We start from the raw sequence: 17,788 nt of genomic DNA on the forward strand, positions 1-17,788 counted from the left end.
GACTTATCTTAGAAGAAAGATTAAGAAAAGGCAAACCTACGTTTCTAGCATTTTTAGACTTAGAGAAAGCGTTTGACAATGTTAACTGGAATACTCTTTTTCAAATTCTGAAGGTAGCAGGGGTAAAATACAGGGAGCGAAAGGCTATTTACAATTTGTACAGAAATCAGATCGCAGTTATAAGAGTCGAGGGACATGAAAGGGAAGCAGTGGTTGGGAAAGGAGTCAGACAGGATTGTAGCCTCTCCCCGATGTTATTCAATCTGTATATTGAGCAAGCAGTAAAGGAAACAAAAGAAAAATTCGGAGTAGGTATTAAAATTCATGGAGAAGAAATAAAAACTTTGAGGTTCACCGATGACATTGTAATTCTGTCAGAGGCAGCAAAGGACTTGGAAGAACAGTTGAACGGAATGGACAGTGTCTTGAAAGGAGGGTATAAGATGAACATCAACAAAAGCAAAACGAGGATAATGGAATGTAGTCAAATTAAATCGGGTGATGCTGAGGGAATTAGATTAGGAAATGAGACACTTAAAGTAGTAAAGGAGTTTTGCTATTTGGGGAGTAAAATAACTGATGATGGTCGAAGTAGAGAGGATATAAAATGTAGACTGGCAATGGCAAGGAAATCGTTTCTGAAGAAGAGAAATTTGTTAACATCGAGTATAGATTTAAGTGTCAGGAAGTCGTTTCTGAAAGTATTTGCATGGAGTGTAGCCATGTATGGAAGTGAAACATGGACGATAACTAGTTTGGACAAGAAGAGAATAGAAGCTTTCGAAATCTGGTGCTACAGAAGAATGCTGAAGGTAAGGTGGGTAGATCACGTAACTAATGAGAAGGTATTGAATAGGATTGGGGAGAAGAGAAGTTTGTGGCACAACTTGACTAGAAGAAGGGATCGGTTGGTAGGACATGTTTTGAGGCATCAAGGGATCACAAATTTAGTATTGGAGGGCAGTGTGGAGGGTAAAAATCGTAGAGGGAGACCAAGAGATGAATACACTAAACAGATTCAGAAGGATGTAGGTTGCAGTAGGTGCTGGGAGATGAAGAAGCTTGCACAGGACAGAGTAGCATGGAGAGCTGCATCTCAAGACTGAAGACCACAACAACAACAACCACCCTTGTTTTACTTGTCCCCCTTTCAAGACACTATCCATTTCATTCAACTTTCTTATAAGTCCTATATGCCGCTTCAGATCAAATTAATCATGGTACCTGTATCAGAAACGGTGTTCTCTTACGTAAGAGAATTGCAGGGGATCCACTTGATGTGTGATGTACACGCTCCAAGAGTTATGAAATTCTATCAGAACTTCTGAGATTTATCGCCGAAACCCATATTTGAATGTTACCGCTACGAAGGTTTCAGTGCCGCGAGCAGTGTGTAAAGATGTACATAGAGAGATCACTGCCTGCCTGACCGTCGCAAAGACCCTGCAGCTTCTCTCGGTAGTTCACGGTCCCCATTTCGGCTGAGGCTAGACGCCTGTGGCGGAGGCGTCCATAGATGGGGTAGACATATTTCCAGCATCCGGGACCGCCGGAGGAGAGAGAATCGCCGTTGGAGCATGTCGCCAGGGCCATGGCCACGGCGGGGTGGGGCGGGGCGGTGTCGCGGCCTGGCCTTGTTTCGCTTCTTGCGGCACCGGCGCGGCCTGCAGCAGCCTATATAGGCGCCCGCCGGCCGCTGCGCCCGCCGCTGCCATGAGGATCGCAGCCCAGGTGAGTGTCCAGCCGGCGCTGAAGTGCTGACGTGTGAGCCACGAGGCGAGCGGCCCCCACCAGCCGCTGGTCTCCAGTGTGTGACCCACACCGAGCTGACAAAAGTCATGGGATACCTCCTAATATCGCGTAGGACCTCCTTTTTCGAGGCGTCGTGCAACAACTCGTCATAGCATGGCCTCAACAAGTCGTTGAAAGTCCCCTGTAGAAATGTTCTGCCATGCTGTCTCTATACCCGTCCATAATTGCGAAATTACTGCCTGTGCGGGATTTTGTGAACGATCTGCGCTGTCGATTATATCCCATAAACGTGAGATGGAATTCATGTCGAGCAATCTGGGTGCCCAAACCGTTTGCTCAGAGTGTCCAAAATGTTCTGGAAATCAATCGCCCCAGTGACATGTCGCATTATCATCTTATCATCCACAAAAATTACATAGTTGTTAGGGAACGTGAAGTCCATCAATGGCTGCAAATGGTCTCCAACTAGCCTAGCATAACCAGAGGACCAAGTCCACGCCATCTAAACACAGTCTACATCATTATGGAGTCACCAGCAGTTTGCACAGTGCCTTGTTGACAACTTGGGACCACGGCTTCACGGGGTCTGCGCCACATTCGAACCCTACCATCGACACTTACCAACTGAAAACAGAACACATTCGACCAAACCAATGTGTTCCAGTCATCTAGAGTCCAAGTGAGGTGGCCATGAGCCCAGAAGAGGCGCTGCAGGTGATGTAGTGCTGTTAGCAAAGACATCGCGTCCATCGAAGTTAAAATCTTCAGGGTTATTTGGCCGCGTCATGTTTCTTCTAAAATGTTCGACGTTTCGACCCCTCTGCTGGGACGTTCCTCAGGATCTTTTGTGTCTACAATTGCTAGCAGTAGTGGACACCAAAAGATTCTGAGGAAGACCCCAGCAGAGGGGTCGAAACGTCGAACATTTTAGAAGAAACATGACGCAGCCTAATAACCCAGAAGATTTTAACTTCAGCGGCAACGTCACGAAAGCCTGCAGGCTTACATAAGTAGCATCCATCGTCTGCTGCCATAGCCCATTAACTCCAAATGTCGCCGCACTCTTCTAACGGATACGTTCGTTGTACGTGCGACATGGATTTATGACGTTATTTCACGCAGTGTTGTCTGTTAGCACTAACTACGCAAACGCCGCTACGCTAGGTCGTTAAGTCAAGTCCGTTGGCTACTGTTTCGTCTGTTGTGAGAGGAAATGCCTGATATTTGATATTCTCAGCGCGCTCTTGACACTGTGGATGGCGGAATACTGAGTTCCCTAACGACGTCTGCAATGGACTGTTCCATGTGTCTAGCTTCCATTCCGCGTTCAAAGTCTGTTAATTCCCGTCCTGCGGCCATAATCACTTTGCAAGCCTTTTCAAATGTATGAGCTGAACACGAATGACAGCTTCGCTAATGCGCTGCCCTTTTATACCTTGCGTACATGACACTACGGCCATCTTTGTATGTGGATATCGCTATCCCATGACTTTTGTCAGCTCACTGTATATACTTTACCACTGCTCTTTGCAGCTATTTAATTCTTCCGTATTATTTACTTATTCCAGTGCCCTTTTACAGACAATGTTAAATCAGTATTCTAATTCTTGCTGCATGCCTTATTCTTCGTATTCGCTCTCATTCGTTTTACTTGTTCTGATCTCTACTTCCGAAGTTGTTCGCTATTATGAGGTTGTCTTCTTTTTCTTTCTTGTTTGTTGTAAGAAAGTGTTCTTAGTTTTGTCCCTACATATGTTCCTCTGATGACTGTCCATCTGTTGATGCGTGCTTCTTTGAGGTCATTTAGCAACTGTGTAAACCATTCTGCTTGTCCTTTCAGCTTCATAATTTTACTACAAATTTGCTTCGTCCGTCTCCCATCATCCATTCTATCCAAATAATCAAAGAACGACATCCTTCATTGTTTGTGTTATGTTCTCTGCGTGTTCATAGATTTCTCTGTTAGATCGTGACCTTTTATATTCTGTGCTGTTGCTTTTGGGCCAAGTATGCTTCTAACTACTTTCCATATTAGTTTTAATGTTTCGGCGCCATACAGAACCTCTCCTATTATAATGTTTAATTTTGCTGTTGCAGATAAAGTCTCCTTCTTGTATATGTTTCTGGTGTTCTAGAATGTAGTGCTTATCTTATTTGCGCTTAGCTATACACTATCCTTTTAGTTGTTCTTTATACTTAGCCAGTCACCTAAATATTATATCTGGATTTTTGGGTTTTCGGGTATTCCTTTTCTCAAGCCAATGTCATCATCTACGATTGTCAGGCAGTCCACGTAGATGACCTCTTTTTGTTTTTCCATTTAGACGACGTTCGTGCTCGATTTTCTCCACCGTCCCAGGGTGCCGTTGAAAAGCAGTCGTGACACTTCATCGCCTTTCCTTCCTACTGTTTTTATTTCAGAGTTTTCGAGAATTCTTCACAGAGTCTGATTTTACATAAAGTATTTGTTAGTGTGTCTCGGATAATATTCATAGTTTTTGGATTCCAGCGGATTTGTTTCGAAATATTGACGAGTGGGTTTTCTGTTAATGGAATCATACGCTTTCCTGAGACCTACAAACCTCACTTTTCATTTCTCAGTTGTCTCCTTTGCAGAACAGTTTTTAGATTCCAGATGTGTTCACCGCATATCAGTTTTTACGAAATCCACCTTGGTATTCCGCTAGTTGTTGGTCTAGCTGGGATTTTGTAATAATTATACAAGGATTATGGTATATTCCGTCTGTACGTTAGGGAACAGATATTAAAAACTAAAATCTGCTGTACTGATGTTCCACAATGATACTTATTTTATAGCTCGTTGTAGACCAACTTCCGGATTTCTAGGTCACCCTCAGACAACTAAAGAGTAAACAGATAGTACAAACAACATTAGTGAGAGTTTATAAATTTACAGCGGTTGCTTTTTCAAATATATGCGACCTTTTACGACTGTATAGCTATACCCAAAGACACAAGCATTCTGAAATACACAAAGAATCTGTGGATAAATAAACTGTGTATAACATTATACTTAAAGGTTAAAACTATAAGAATGTAAAGGCCGAAACATTATGCAAGTGAGTATTGGCACAGACTACTATTTTTTATGGACAAAATAACTGGTCACTGTGATGAACAGGCAAAGGAAAGGGGTGGTAAGACAGAGGGGAGGATGAAGTGAATGGCAGGTGGGTGGGGAACGTTTATACTATTCGCAACAAGCATATTATCTTATGGTGAGAGAAATGTTCACTGGCTGTTGCTCCTTTAGCAAGGGTCAAAATGGAACTGTATTTGAGCGTTAAGCACTAACACAGAAAGCTACTATTAGTGATTCCTGATAAACAGTATTTCCCGCATTTAATATCACAAGGATCACGTTCATTCAGAGCATGTTCAGTGACGTTGGGATCTTTGTCTTTCAGTCTCCAACTCTTTTCATTTTCAGTCAGCCTAAGAATTATAGCCCTACATAAATTTGCTTTCAATCTTTGAGTATAGTGTGTTATATGGTTTATTTGTTCTTAGGTTATTTGTGTATCTCAATATGCTTGTGTTTTTCTTGTAGACATACAGTCGTAAAAACAATCTTTGCACAGCTATAAGCACTAGCTGATACTATATGCACTGTCTGTTTGGACTTAAGTAGTCTGGGGATAGGTAAGAAATACGAAGCCCGATCTAAAACGACCTATAAAATAAATATCGTTGTGGAACATCAGCACCGTGTATTTCAGTTTTTAATTACACAAGATGTTCCACGTCCGACGCAACCGCTACTTTATGCATTGTGCGTGAATGAATACGCCGATAGGCAGGCGCTCATCACAGTATGCACACGGGCGTTTTGCTCAGTCACTGTGCCAGGTATTAACTGACAGTGTTTAAAATTTCTGAACACGGGAGATAGTGATCCTCCGTAATCTACAAACTCATTTTGCCAATACATAAAGCTCACAGGAATTTGCAAGTGTGTTGCCATGTATATACGAGGAAATCTGACTACTATTTATTTTCCGACGCTCTAGGTGTCTGTTGCCATTTAGTGAACGTGCACGCGTTCGATACACAGAGGTCTCATATCTGAGGTTGGAGCTATTAGCTACCTGGAGCGGGTGTTTCATAAAAGACACTGGCTTGGCGAGTCTGGCTGAAGCCAATAAATGATGTTTGGTACTACGGAAACTTGAAGTGTCGTGTCTTTCACTGACTTTGAAAGCCTGCCCTGTCTTGTAAAACTTTAACTGGAAGTTTAGACAAAGTTTTAAACAAGTCCCACCCTGAGTTATAGATCAAATTTTAAAATGTGGATCTCTAGATAACGCAATGTGAATTGGAAAAATCTGTTACTGCTAGCGCTACATGGTTTTTTGTAGGGCATTTCTAACCAACAGACTGAATATAAAGTGAACACGCTGCCTAAACGAAGAGCAAACATGCAATCATCCTTTGCCTTATAGGTGTAGTTCGTGAAGGGAAAATGTGCTTGCCATCTGCTACAGCTATCACTTGAAAAATTACTAAACAGAGAGCTGTGGTGGGTCCGAAAATTAGGCAACTACTACTTTGAAGTGCATCTCAGGAACCGCGTGTGGCTTCCTCACCTGTTTGCTGAAATATCTTACGAAAGGTAGTAGGCTCGTATATTGCAAATTGAGTAGGTACTTTGCTCGGAATGAGCATGCATGGATAAACACAAGCGGTTGTATGCATGAACAAAGAAAAACTTCTAATTCAATAAACTGAATACGAAAAATGGGAGAACCCAGGTGGACGATATAAATAATCAGTACAGGTGATGCATTAGTTCACAAACCACATAGGAGTAATAATAGATGAATTCCTAAATTTGACTGAGCGCGTAACTGCAATATACAAGAAGATATCAGCATTTCTCCATTATCTACAAAAATATAAAAAGATCTTCCCTCTCGATTTGAAAAAGAAACTTGTGCAAACACCTATACTTCCAATTATTGATTACAGCTATGTTATCCTCCAAGATTTTCTCAGGAAAACATACGACATCTACAGCTGGTTATGCATGCCTGTGTTCGTTCTACCTATGACCCTTTGATCACATTTCATCATCATAAACGCAGCTATCCTGGCTGTGTGTAAACAAGTGCAGAGATTATCTGCTGTCTTATCAATGATCACTGTTCCTCATATCTTGTCTAAGCAACATGGCAGAAACATCTGCTCCCACTCCATCGTCCAGTCACCTTCTCGAAGGCCTCAGTAGCAAGAACCCGACTCTGGAACAACCTTCCATATTATATTAGAGAACTAAGTAACACCTCTAACTTCAGAAAACAGATGATAATGTACCTACTAAAGCAACATCGTCCATGTTCGCACTCAGTACCCTTGTGTACCCTCTTTCCGACCCTGTCTTCCTCATTTCTCAGTATTCTTAGCTGAGGTAGTCGCCTTACTCTTCCTTTCACAGAAGTCGCTACATCAGAAAACATCCATTTTGTAGCCTTGTCACTGTCATTATTCTTATTAATGTCACAATTAATGACATTATTATTATTATTATTATTATTATTACTGTTATTAGTGGCAGAAGCTGCAGTAGTACAAGCAATACCAGTACTAACTTTGGTAGCTCGTAATCAGTGTAATTTATGCACACTGCCTCTTCAGATATTCAAATCATTTTAATACTAGCAGTCATGCTAAAACTGTTATTTCTTTGGTAGCTATAATGTACCAAATACTTACGTGTGAAACCCTGGTCCAATGTAAGAGAGAGCCTGATGGCCTTAATCAGATTAGTTTAAGTAAATAAAATAGTAGGTGAAACAAGTAAGGAAAGCTGCAAAATGTTTTCTACGGGTTTTGAGAGAGAAAGAGAAATATATTACATGCCATTTATATCATTGGATGGAATAATTATAAATGGATACTGCCATGAATGTGCATACATGGATTTGAATGAGTAAGAAAGGAATTTTGAAGTCCCATAAAAAATCGAAAAATATGCGGCTATCCTGAATAAACATTACTTGAAAACATATTTGAAATACCAAAATCATAACTGAAACGTGAATGAGTTGTATGGCTAATGCCAACAGCTGCAGTCTCACACAGTTTTACCAAACAGAACAGCGTGCTGCAACATCAAAAGAGCCATCTTCATCTGTGAGGATGTCTATACCCCATCAATGCAAAACCCAGAAGCAAGCAAATGCAACTTCCTTTTTCAGAGCATGTCGGTACAGCTAAAGTTTTTCCGCCTGCAGTCTCATTGGCTCATGCTGGTCAATGTTCCTAAACCAGGCAAGATATGACATACCAAGTGGCCCAAAGACATCTGCCACTGGCTCTTCAAACTCGCTAGGCACACACAAACGACTGACTCATACTGGGAACGCTAGCACAAAATGTATATAGCTAGGGAACAGGATGGTAAGCATGGCGCCAAAGTGTTCCAACTTTGATCTTTAATTATGTACTTCTGTCAGTTCTTTAGCCAAGATGGGCATAGAAGTTTCTCATAATCACATGTCTGAGCAGTTTATAAAGTTGATAAGATAGTTACTGGTATCTATTTATATCCCTGAATTTTTGACTTGACATATATTCTTGTTATTTGTCTTTACTCTACAATTGGAGCTCATCCACATTCAGCAGCCTGTTATAATTGTTCACAATCATAGAGCTTATTCTGTGGTAGTTTTATTGCATGCAGAAGTTGTGGTTTGATGTTGGGTATCCAAACATCTGAATTTTGTCAAAAATTCCAACAAAATCCTGCATTACATCCAGGTCGATAATCTACATAATAATCAGCTACAGATAGCTGCTACAATATCTGAGACAGCTCATCAATTAGTACAGCCATTTTAATATGAGCCAGTTCCTCTTTATACTGTACCACAAAAGATTTTTATGTTTCCTCGAAATTATTTCTAGTGCTTCCTTGACAATTTTTTCTAGTATATCTCTTGCTGTCAGATTGTCTTTCTCATGTAGGAGAGGTAGCAGATCTCTTGCAGAGATCAGCTTGAAAAATCCGTTAAATGCCCCACACATTTTCTTCTTTAACATTACAGACTGTCCCTTCTAATTGTTCTTGGCAGTCCACTTGATCACAGATTTTAGAAACCATGATGTCGTCGCAAAATGGTTCTGTAATGAGCATAAGCACATTTAAATTCTATGGCTGTAACACTGACACATTGAACTCTGCTGCGACTAGTCATTTGTTGCCCCTTGCACCATGGCAATAATGTACCTCATGTGCATCCTGACCTGCTTGGTCATGTCATGTCCAACTACGCCGAAAACCCGTCACAGGCAGAGCAGATCTGTTCACCCTGGTGAAGGCAATGACAACAGCTGGGCAATGCCACTGGCATATTCAAGTTGCATTCAGTAGTGCCTTAAAGTACAGCATTATAAAACCATCAGCTACAGTAAATGTCCTGCATAGGAACAAAATACATTAATACAGTTCACTGACATTATGTGTGTTTGTGGTAATTTAGCAAGTTTAGTGAATCCTAGCATCTGCTATGCTTGGCTACACATTGCACACTGTTACTAACAACGCTGTGCATTCCTTTGCAGGTGTGCTTGCTGGCTGTTCTCCACCTGATTACTGCACCTGAGGCTGGCGCATTCTTCCTGCCCTTCTGGTGTTTCAAGCTGTGAGTGAACAAATAGTGTACTTATCATACGTGTTAAATTATCAAGGTACTTGACACACTTTCCTTCACTCAGATTGGAAAACCGAAAACAAATATAATTGTGTCATGTATCACCTTTCCAACAACAGGAGGGAATGCAAGTGTATGTGCATACAGCATTCTATGAATTGTTGTCTACCTACAAAATTTGTTCATGGTATCATCACTGGAGATGACAAATTATATTTTTCATTGTGACCCATCAGTAGCAATGCAATGCCAATCTGGAGGCAAATTTGACCTTTCTTCTTTGTGTACCTGCATGCAGGGGCCAATGCATGATGTCATCAGCGATCTTTCACCTTTATCACATGATGTCATTAATACCACATTATACAATCTTGCTCTCCCACCTCATCCCACTCTCCTCCCCTTGACCACCAAGCAGAACCCAGAAGTTTACCAGCCATTAAAATGAAACCGACCCATCAGATGCATCTGCCATGTTCAAAAGTATCTGAACTACCTTTATTATCTATGAAAAATACGAAAAAAGTATTTGTGACAAATACTGTACCTATTATCTAGCATGTGTACACACAGCACCAAAAAATAGATAATAGATAACTTACACTATTTTCACATAAGAAATATCAAAATACTGGTACATAAAAATATTGACATTCAAATCTTAGAGGACTACTTGAGTCAATGAACTCATGGTACAAGGATAAAACATTCATCATCTGATGTTTTTACAAATTTTTTCAGTAATGCTTCACTTCATGAAGGTGGGAGGGGGGGGGGAGAATAAAACGCATCATGTACTACACTAGAAAAATTTAATAATTGTTGTTCAAGATTAATAGAGCTTTTTTATATTATATTTAGTTCATGCCTGTGGTAATGTGTTTATCCACTGGCATTACCTTTTTGAAACAATTTAGCACAGAGAACCAAATTAAAATGCATTCTGATGAGACATTTAATGCATTGCACAACTTAAACGACATTTTTTCGTAATATGCAAGGATAACTTCATATTCAAATATGAGAGGTAAATACTTAACATGACCAAAGAAGAAGATGGTGTAACCTTCATTTGGAGTATAAAAACATGAATGTGGATTCTCAAATTCATTTCCACATAGGTATTTCCAAGCCTAAATTGTTATCTAACTGTATAAAACACATGTCCTATTCTACAATAACATGCTAAGCATGTAGTTGACAGTTTCTCCTAGGCCTAAATGAGGCTATATAAAGAGATGAACTTGACCAAAAATAAGTTGACAGGAGAAGAAGGTATTTTGATGAGATCTTTAATGTATTACTTCACTTAAACTATATATTTTCATAATACTGAGAATAAATTTGTAATGCTCCAAGTACAAAATGTAAACATACAGCGTGGGTAAAGGAATAGACGGACAAGTTTACATACAAAGAGGAAATCCCCATATTTCAAAAATACGATCATTCCACCAAAATAAAATTATTTTCAAAATGGATAGTGCTTTTGATTGGAAAATACACACAAGCTGCTTATCGTAATATATAAATAGAAATATGTACCTTTGATCATGAACAAAAATTCGATTTTATTCTCTGTATTATCTATCAAAATATGTAAAGACTTTAGTGCAAAACACGTAAAACTACTGTTGTACAAAATACATGTGGTACTACAGTCAGAACTTAATTATTTACAAGATTTTTAAAATATTAACATGAGTAGCATATTTACACTATTGATGTAATTTACTGAAAAGTTTCAAATATTCACGAGAGTGGTTTGATTAGTAGTACACCAATTTTCCAGGTTCATTGAACCCTCAAATTAAGCATTTAAACACCAAAAATGTATGTTTTACTCAGCAAAATACTCATGGCTCATATACTGACATTGCTGACACAACTTACAGGTTAGTCAATGAGCTTAGTTTGATCTTTGTACCACACTCATTAACAAACGAAAAATTATCTGTATTGAGTATCAAAGTATGTATAGATTTGTTCTATAACATTGCAGAACACTCATGATACTTCTGCCAATCCAAATTGCAGCTGAAAGGGCACTTGTTGATTAGGATGGTACTAACCGATGCCATTCTCACATCTTAGTTGTAGATATTATTTGACGGAAACTCGTTCTCGTTTTGCTAAAACTGATATCAAAGTCAGCCAGTCCTTGTAGTGACCATAATGCTAGGGCTGTAACTTTATCTCGCAGTGCAAAACATTTGTTATTTGCTGATGGTAATACAGCAAAATTGTAAGAAACTGGCCCATACATCGTCATGTTACAGCAAAATTGTAACAAACTGTCTTATAGACCGTTATGTAATAGCAAAATTGTAAAAGATTGCTGTATACATCGCCATGTAGTAGCATAATTGTGACAAATTACTTTATTACTATCTTATTACAGCACAGTAAAGTACAAATTCCGCCATTAAAAAAAAACGTTTGTCATCTTCTGCTGATGATGCCAGATTATGCTATTGTGCAGAAAATAAAAATAAAAATAAAAAATTAAACTAAGAAATAAAATAAAATAAAAAGCTGTTCAGGCAAGGTTAGTTGAAACTCACCAGGGCGATGATCGTGTGCGGACACATCTTCATCCTGGCAAATGGCTGTTTGACACATGCACTGTGCTATGGCACAAGCGAGTTGCGCCAGTGTTATATTATTGACGATTTTCGCCTGGGCGCCATGGGACTGTGGTAGTCATCGCAGGGAACATGACCGATGTGGACCAAATGAACATTATAGCTGACTACCTGCATCCCTCCAGGGCTGATGCCCTCCCCAACAGCGATGGCATCTTCCAGCATGATGACTGTTCTCGTCACAAGACCAGAATCATACTTCAGTGGTTTTAGGAGCATGACAGTATACTCACGTTGATGTGTTAGGCATCAAATTCGCCTGATATGCACACGATTGCACATTTACGACGCTATTGGGTAGCAGATCTGTGCCCATAAACCACCAGCTGGTAATTTTACAAGAGCTTTCTGACCTGTGGTTAGAAGTATGGTGCCAAATATAAAGGTATCAAGGGTATCAAGGATTTGTCGAATGCACGTCATACAGTCCGTTTGGTATTGAGTTCTGAAGGTGTACCAACACTGTATTAAGCTGTTTGTCAACATATTTTGGCTAATCAAAACATGTGGAGTGCATTTAACTGTGGTTTTAATGACTGTTACGTTATTTTTTGTGTCATATTCATTAATAATACGAATTTAACCTTTCGTTAGGTCACTAAAATGGTCATGAAACCCGACGGTAGAATTCTAGTTGACTGACGGCTGTAGACCAAAATTAATTAGTACTTAGAGGCAATTGTTCACTCGTAACAGAGTTCGTTGTAGCGTTTACGTACAGATTACAGATCTGAGTGTCATTGCAGTGCGAGGAAGTGGCGCCTGCCCTGGCTAGGCGAGGAGGATGGCCGGCACGAACACGTGCACTACCACAACCACAACCACAACCACAGGCACAGGCTGCCACTGCCGCCGCGCCGGCCGTTCTTCAGATAACCAACGCACTGCGTCAGCAGCTGAGCAGCATTTTCCCGCTCAACTACGAGGTAACAGCCACGTAAACCTGTAATACTGTAGACAGTTTTTTCAGTTATTCAGTTTTCATATTCTTTTATCATTTTATGTGAATTACACAGCATAAGATTTCCTTCTCCTTAAAAATGTAAATACACTCCTGGAAATGGAAAAAAGAACACATTGACACCGGTGTGTCAGACCCACCATACTTGCTCCGGACACTGCGAGAGGGCTGTACAAGCAATGATCACACGCACGGCACAGCGGACACACCAGGAACCGCGGTGTTGGCCGTCGAATGGCGCTAGCTGCGCAGCATTTGTGCACCGCCGCCGTCAGTGTCAGCCAGTTTGCCGTGGCATACGGAGCTCCATCGCAGTCTTTAACACTGGTAGCATGCCGCGACAGCGTGGACGTGAACCGTATGTGCAGTTGACGGACTTTGAGCGAGGGCGTATAGTGGGCATGCGGGAGGCCGGGTGGACGTACCGCCGAATTGCTCAACACGTGGGGCGTGAGGTCTCCACAGTACATCGATGTTGTCGCCAGTGGTCGGCGGAAGGTGCACGTGCCCGTCGACCTGGGACCGGACCGCAGCGACGCACGGATGCACGCCAAGACCGTAGGATCCTACGCAGTGCCGTAGGGGACCGCACCGCCACTTCCCAGCAAATTAGGGACACTGTTGCTCCTGGGGTATCGGCGAGGACCATTCGCAACCGTCTCCATGAAGCTGGGCTACGGTCCCGCACACCGTTAGGCCGTCTTCCGCTCACGCCCCAACATCGTGCAGCCCGTCTCCAGTGGTGTCGCGACAGGCGTGAATGGAGGGACGAATGGAGACGTGTCGTCTTCAGCGATGAGAGTCGCTTCTGCCTTGGTGCCAATGATGGTCGTATGCGTGTTTGGCGCCGTGCAGGTGAGCGCCACAATCAGGACTGCATACGACCGAGGCACACAGGGCCAACACCCGGCATCATGGTGTGGGGAGCGATCTCCTACACTGGCCGTACACCACTGGTGATCGTCGAGGGGACACTGAATAGTGCACGGTACATCCGAACCGCCATCGAATCCATCGTTCTACCATTCCTAGACCGGCAAGGGAACTTGCTGTTCCAACAGGACAATGCACGTCCGCATGTATCCCGTGCCACCCAACGTGCTCTAGAAGGTGTAAGTCAACTACCCTGGCCAGCAAGATCTCCGGATCTGTCCCCCATTGAGCATGTTTGGGACTGGATGAAGCGTCGTCTCACGCGGTCTGCACGTCCAGCACGAACGCTGGTCCAACTGAGGCGCCAGGTGGAAATGGCATGGCAAGCCGTTCCATAGGACTACATCCAGCATCTCTACGATCGTCTCCATGGGAGAATAGCAGCCTGCATTGCTGCGAAAGGTGGATATACACTGTACTAGTGCCGACATTGTGCATGCTCTGTTGCCTGTGTCTATGTGCCTGTGGTTCTGTCAGTGTGATCATGTGATGTATCTGACCCCAGGAATGTGTCAATAAAGTTTCCCCTTCATGGGACAATGAATTCACGGTGTTCTTATTTCAATTTCCAGGAGTGTATTTCAAATATTTGTAAAGAATGTTTAACTTTAAAAGAAAATTTCCTTTTGTTGAATGGGGAAGTTACGTAAGATGAGTAACGCCAGAGATGTCACCGCACATTTTATTAATGCACACCTTTATTAATGTCGTCATATGTAAACGACTAACTAAATATGCCCCAGAATTCAGTACCCCTTTTAAGCAAGTTTTTGATTAGAAAAGTGTCATAAAGGAAAACAAATGTCCAGAAGAGTAATGTGGTCCTCTGATGATCTCGTGAAATGCGCAAGTTGCTGTCAGTCGGTGCAGGCTGGCGACGTGATTAGTGGATGTGACACACACGAGTGTTAGTCGGACGGTAGCAGTCGTGGAATCGACGACGGAGGACGTGTAAGTGTGAGCCAAACATTTGGGACAGAGGCTTGAGAGTGGCAGAAGTAAAGCTGTGAGGACGGGGCGTGAGTCGAGCTTCGGTAGCTCAGTTGGTAAAGCACTTGCCCGCGAAAGGCAAAGGTCCCGAGTTCGAGTCTCGGTCCGGCACACAGTTTTAATCTGCCAGGAAGTTTCATATCAGCGCACACTCCGCTGCAGAGTGAAAATCTCATTCTGGTATCCTTGTGTTGTCCTCATCGTTCCCTTATCATCATTCGCGTAACGGGGTGGCGACAAGAAGGGCATCCGGCCGCCCCTTAAATTAAGCCTGCCAAACCTGATCACAACCACGCCGACCCTGCGCAACTGTGGGGCAAAGGTACCAGGAAAAGAAGAATAGAGTCGCTGACATGATTAACCAAAGGACTGCAGTCAGTGCTGGTTTTATGAACTAACAGTTAGTGCCGACAGACAAAGTGAAAAATAATAATTTACAGCTCAAACCGAATAACTGTGGTTTCCTTCTTCCATTTAATCATTTTCCCTCAAAACGTCGCTATGCGACGAGTGACACACTCAGTCAAGACTCGCCGCCATCTTGAAGGTAAAACAGAGCACATTATTGGCAAGTTCCGGAAACCGTCTTTTCAGTTACAGAAGACGGATCATGACAGACTTTTAAGTTAGAGGCTATGGGATTCAGTGCTCAGATGTAAATATTGTCTGTCTCGGATTAAAATCTCCTTTTGTTGCGGATTATATCATAGAAAAATTAAAACTGTTGCGCAAATTTGCAGGTTCATAAACAGTAATACACGCGTCTTATACGGAAAAATGAACATTGACAAGTGGAACAACTAATTAATCTTACTACGACTGCTAGTTAACATTTACGGCGCTGGTCTAATAGGTAGCTTGCCATTACCTGCGAACTGGCTAAAATAAGTGGTGTTTTGGTAGTTAAAACTCGTGTGCATATTAGGTAGTTGGAATTGCTACACATTATTGTGTTTACTCGACTTTCTGCTTTATATACACATATTTTGGTACAGCTAGTGTTGTGAAATACATAATAAACCGCGTTAACGTTGTATTTACATTTCATTCACAGCAAATTTATTGTAAAGAAACACATAAAACTCAACCTCACAACAAAATTTAACGTTTATATTGGAATGCAATGTGATACAAATTGAAATATGGACAGATATGCAGTCACACGTTACATTCACCGGAGTCATATGCTTAGATTTATTTCCTGTTCTACCTGCAGGGGAATCCTTCGTAACAACACAGTCTGTGAAAATAATATGATAAACACATGTACTCATATTCAAAAAAGCCTATAAATACTACTGTTTTCAGATGATGTGTAATCTAACCGTCATCAAATATTTGATCAGCTGTGAACTCATCAAGCACTTTGTAAATTATTTTCTACAAATGTCTCTCCTCTTCACTGCACATTTTCAACACAGAACCAACACAAAAGCAGGCAAAACGCATGAAACAAACCTGTAAGTCAGCTAGTACCTACGAAACAAGAGACGTAACAAAGGTCTCAGAAATGACCGCTACTGCCATCCGGTGGTCACAGCAGACACTACGAAGCCTACAGACCCGTCTGACATTCGCGGCATAGTGACAGTTAAGCAGCCCACCTCTCCTGCCGAGCGGGTCTGAGCCAACACGTTTGTCTTTCTGTTGTAAGATTGTATAGTGGTCGGATCCACAGTCGCGGAGCGTCGGCTCCAGCGGCATATCGCTATCTGCCAGCCACAACTCCAACTTGTCACCCTACACTCCGTCCTTTTCCCTTCTGATTAGCCATGGTGAAAACGGTGTCCTGTAAGGTGGAAAACGTCGAGGAATGGTCAGCTAATGCCCTGCCCCAACTCCGCGACTTGCCCAGAAGGTAGAAGAGCCAACCGCCCACAACGGCCATAATTTATGTGGTGTGCTGATCAAGAGGACTCGAGATATTCGAATAAGAACCGTGAAGCCAAAATTATTGCGAGTGAAGTTTTTGTAATTGTTTCTAATTTTCCGTCAGATCCAATATTATTATTAGTTTATTTTATTTTATTTTATTTTTTTTTTTTTTTACGTGCGATCAAATCTTCAGGAAATACACTCCTGGAAATGGAAAAAAGAACACATTGACACCGGTGTGTCAGACCCACCATACTTGCTCCGGACACTGCGAGAGGGCTGTACAAGCAATGATCACACGCACGGCACAGCGGACACACCAGGAACCGCGGTGTTGGCCGTCGAATGGCGCTAGCTGCGCAGCATTTGTGCACCGCCGCCGTCAGTGTCGGCCAGTTTGCCGTGCCATACGGAGCTCCATCGAAGTCTTTAACACTGGTAGCATGCCGCGACAGCGTGGACGTGAACCGTATGTGCAGTTGACGGACTTTGAGCGAGGGCGTATAGTGGGCATGCGGGAGGCCGGGTGGACGTACCGCCGAATTGCTCAACACGTGGGGCGTGAGGTCTCCACAGTACACCGATGTTGTCGCCAGTGGTCGGCGGAAGGTGCACGTGCCCGTCGACCTGGGACCGGACCGCAGCGACGCACGGATGCATGCCAAGACCGTAGGATCCTACGCAGTGCCGTAGGGGACCGCACCGCCACTTCCCAGCAAATTAGGGACACTGTTGCTCCTGGGGTATCGGCGAGGACCATTTGCAACCGTCTCCATGAAGCTGGGCTACGGTCCCGCACACCGTTAGGCCGTCTTCCACTCACGCCCCAACATCGTGCAGCCCGCCTCCAGTGGTGTCGCGACAGACGTGAATGGAGGGAGGAATGGAGACGTGTCGTCTTCAGCGATGAGAGTCGCTTCTGCCTTGGTGCCAATGATGGTCGTATGCGTGTTTGGCGC

General features: G+C 42.5%; 1 long non-coding RNA gene across 1 annotated transcript; it reads left to right on the top strand.

The window, feature by feature from the left end:
- Positions 1-1,655: 1,655 nt before the first annotated feature.
- Positions 1,656-12,990, top strand: LOC126481114 (uncharacterized). Its single transcript, XR_007587515.1, has 3 exons — positions 1,656-1,731; positions 9,337-9,416; positions 12,817-12,990. It is a non-coding gene; the product is annotated as an uncharacterized LOC126481114 (long non-coding RNA).
- The last annotated feature ends 4,798 nt before the right edge of the window (positions 12,991-17,788 follow it).

The sequence above is a fragment of the Schistocerca serialis genome, chromosome 5, assembly GCF_023864345.2.
Source record: "Schistocerca serialis cubense isolate TAMUIC-IGC-003099 chromosome 5, iqSchSeri2.2, whole genome shotgun sequence".
NCBI lineage: Eukaryota > Metazoa > Arthropoda > Insecta > Orthoptera > Acrididae > Schistocerca > Schistocerca serialis.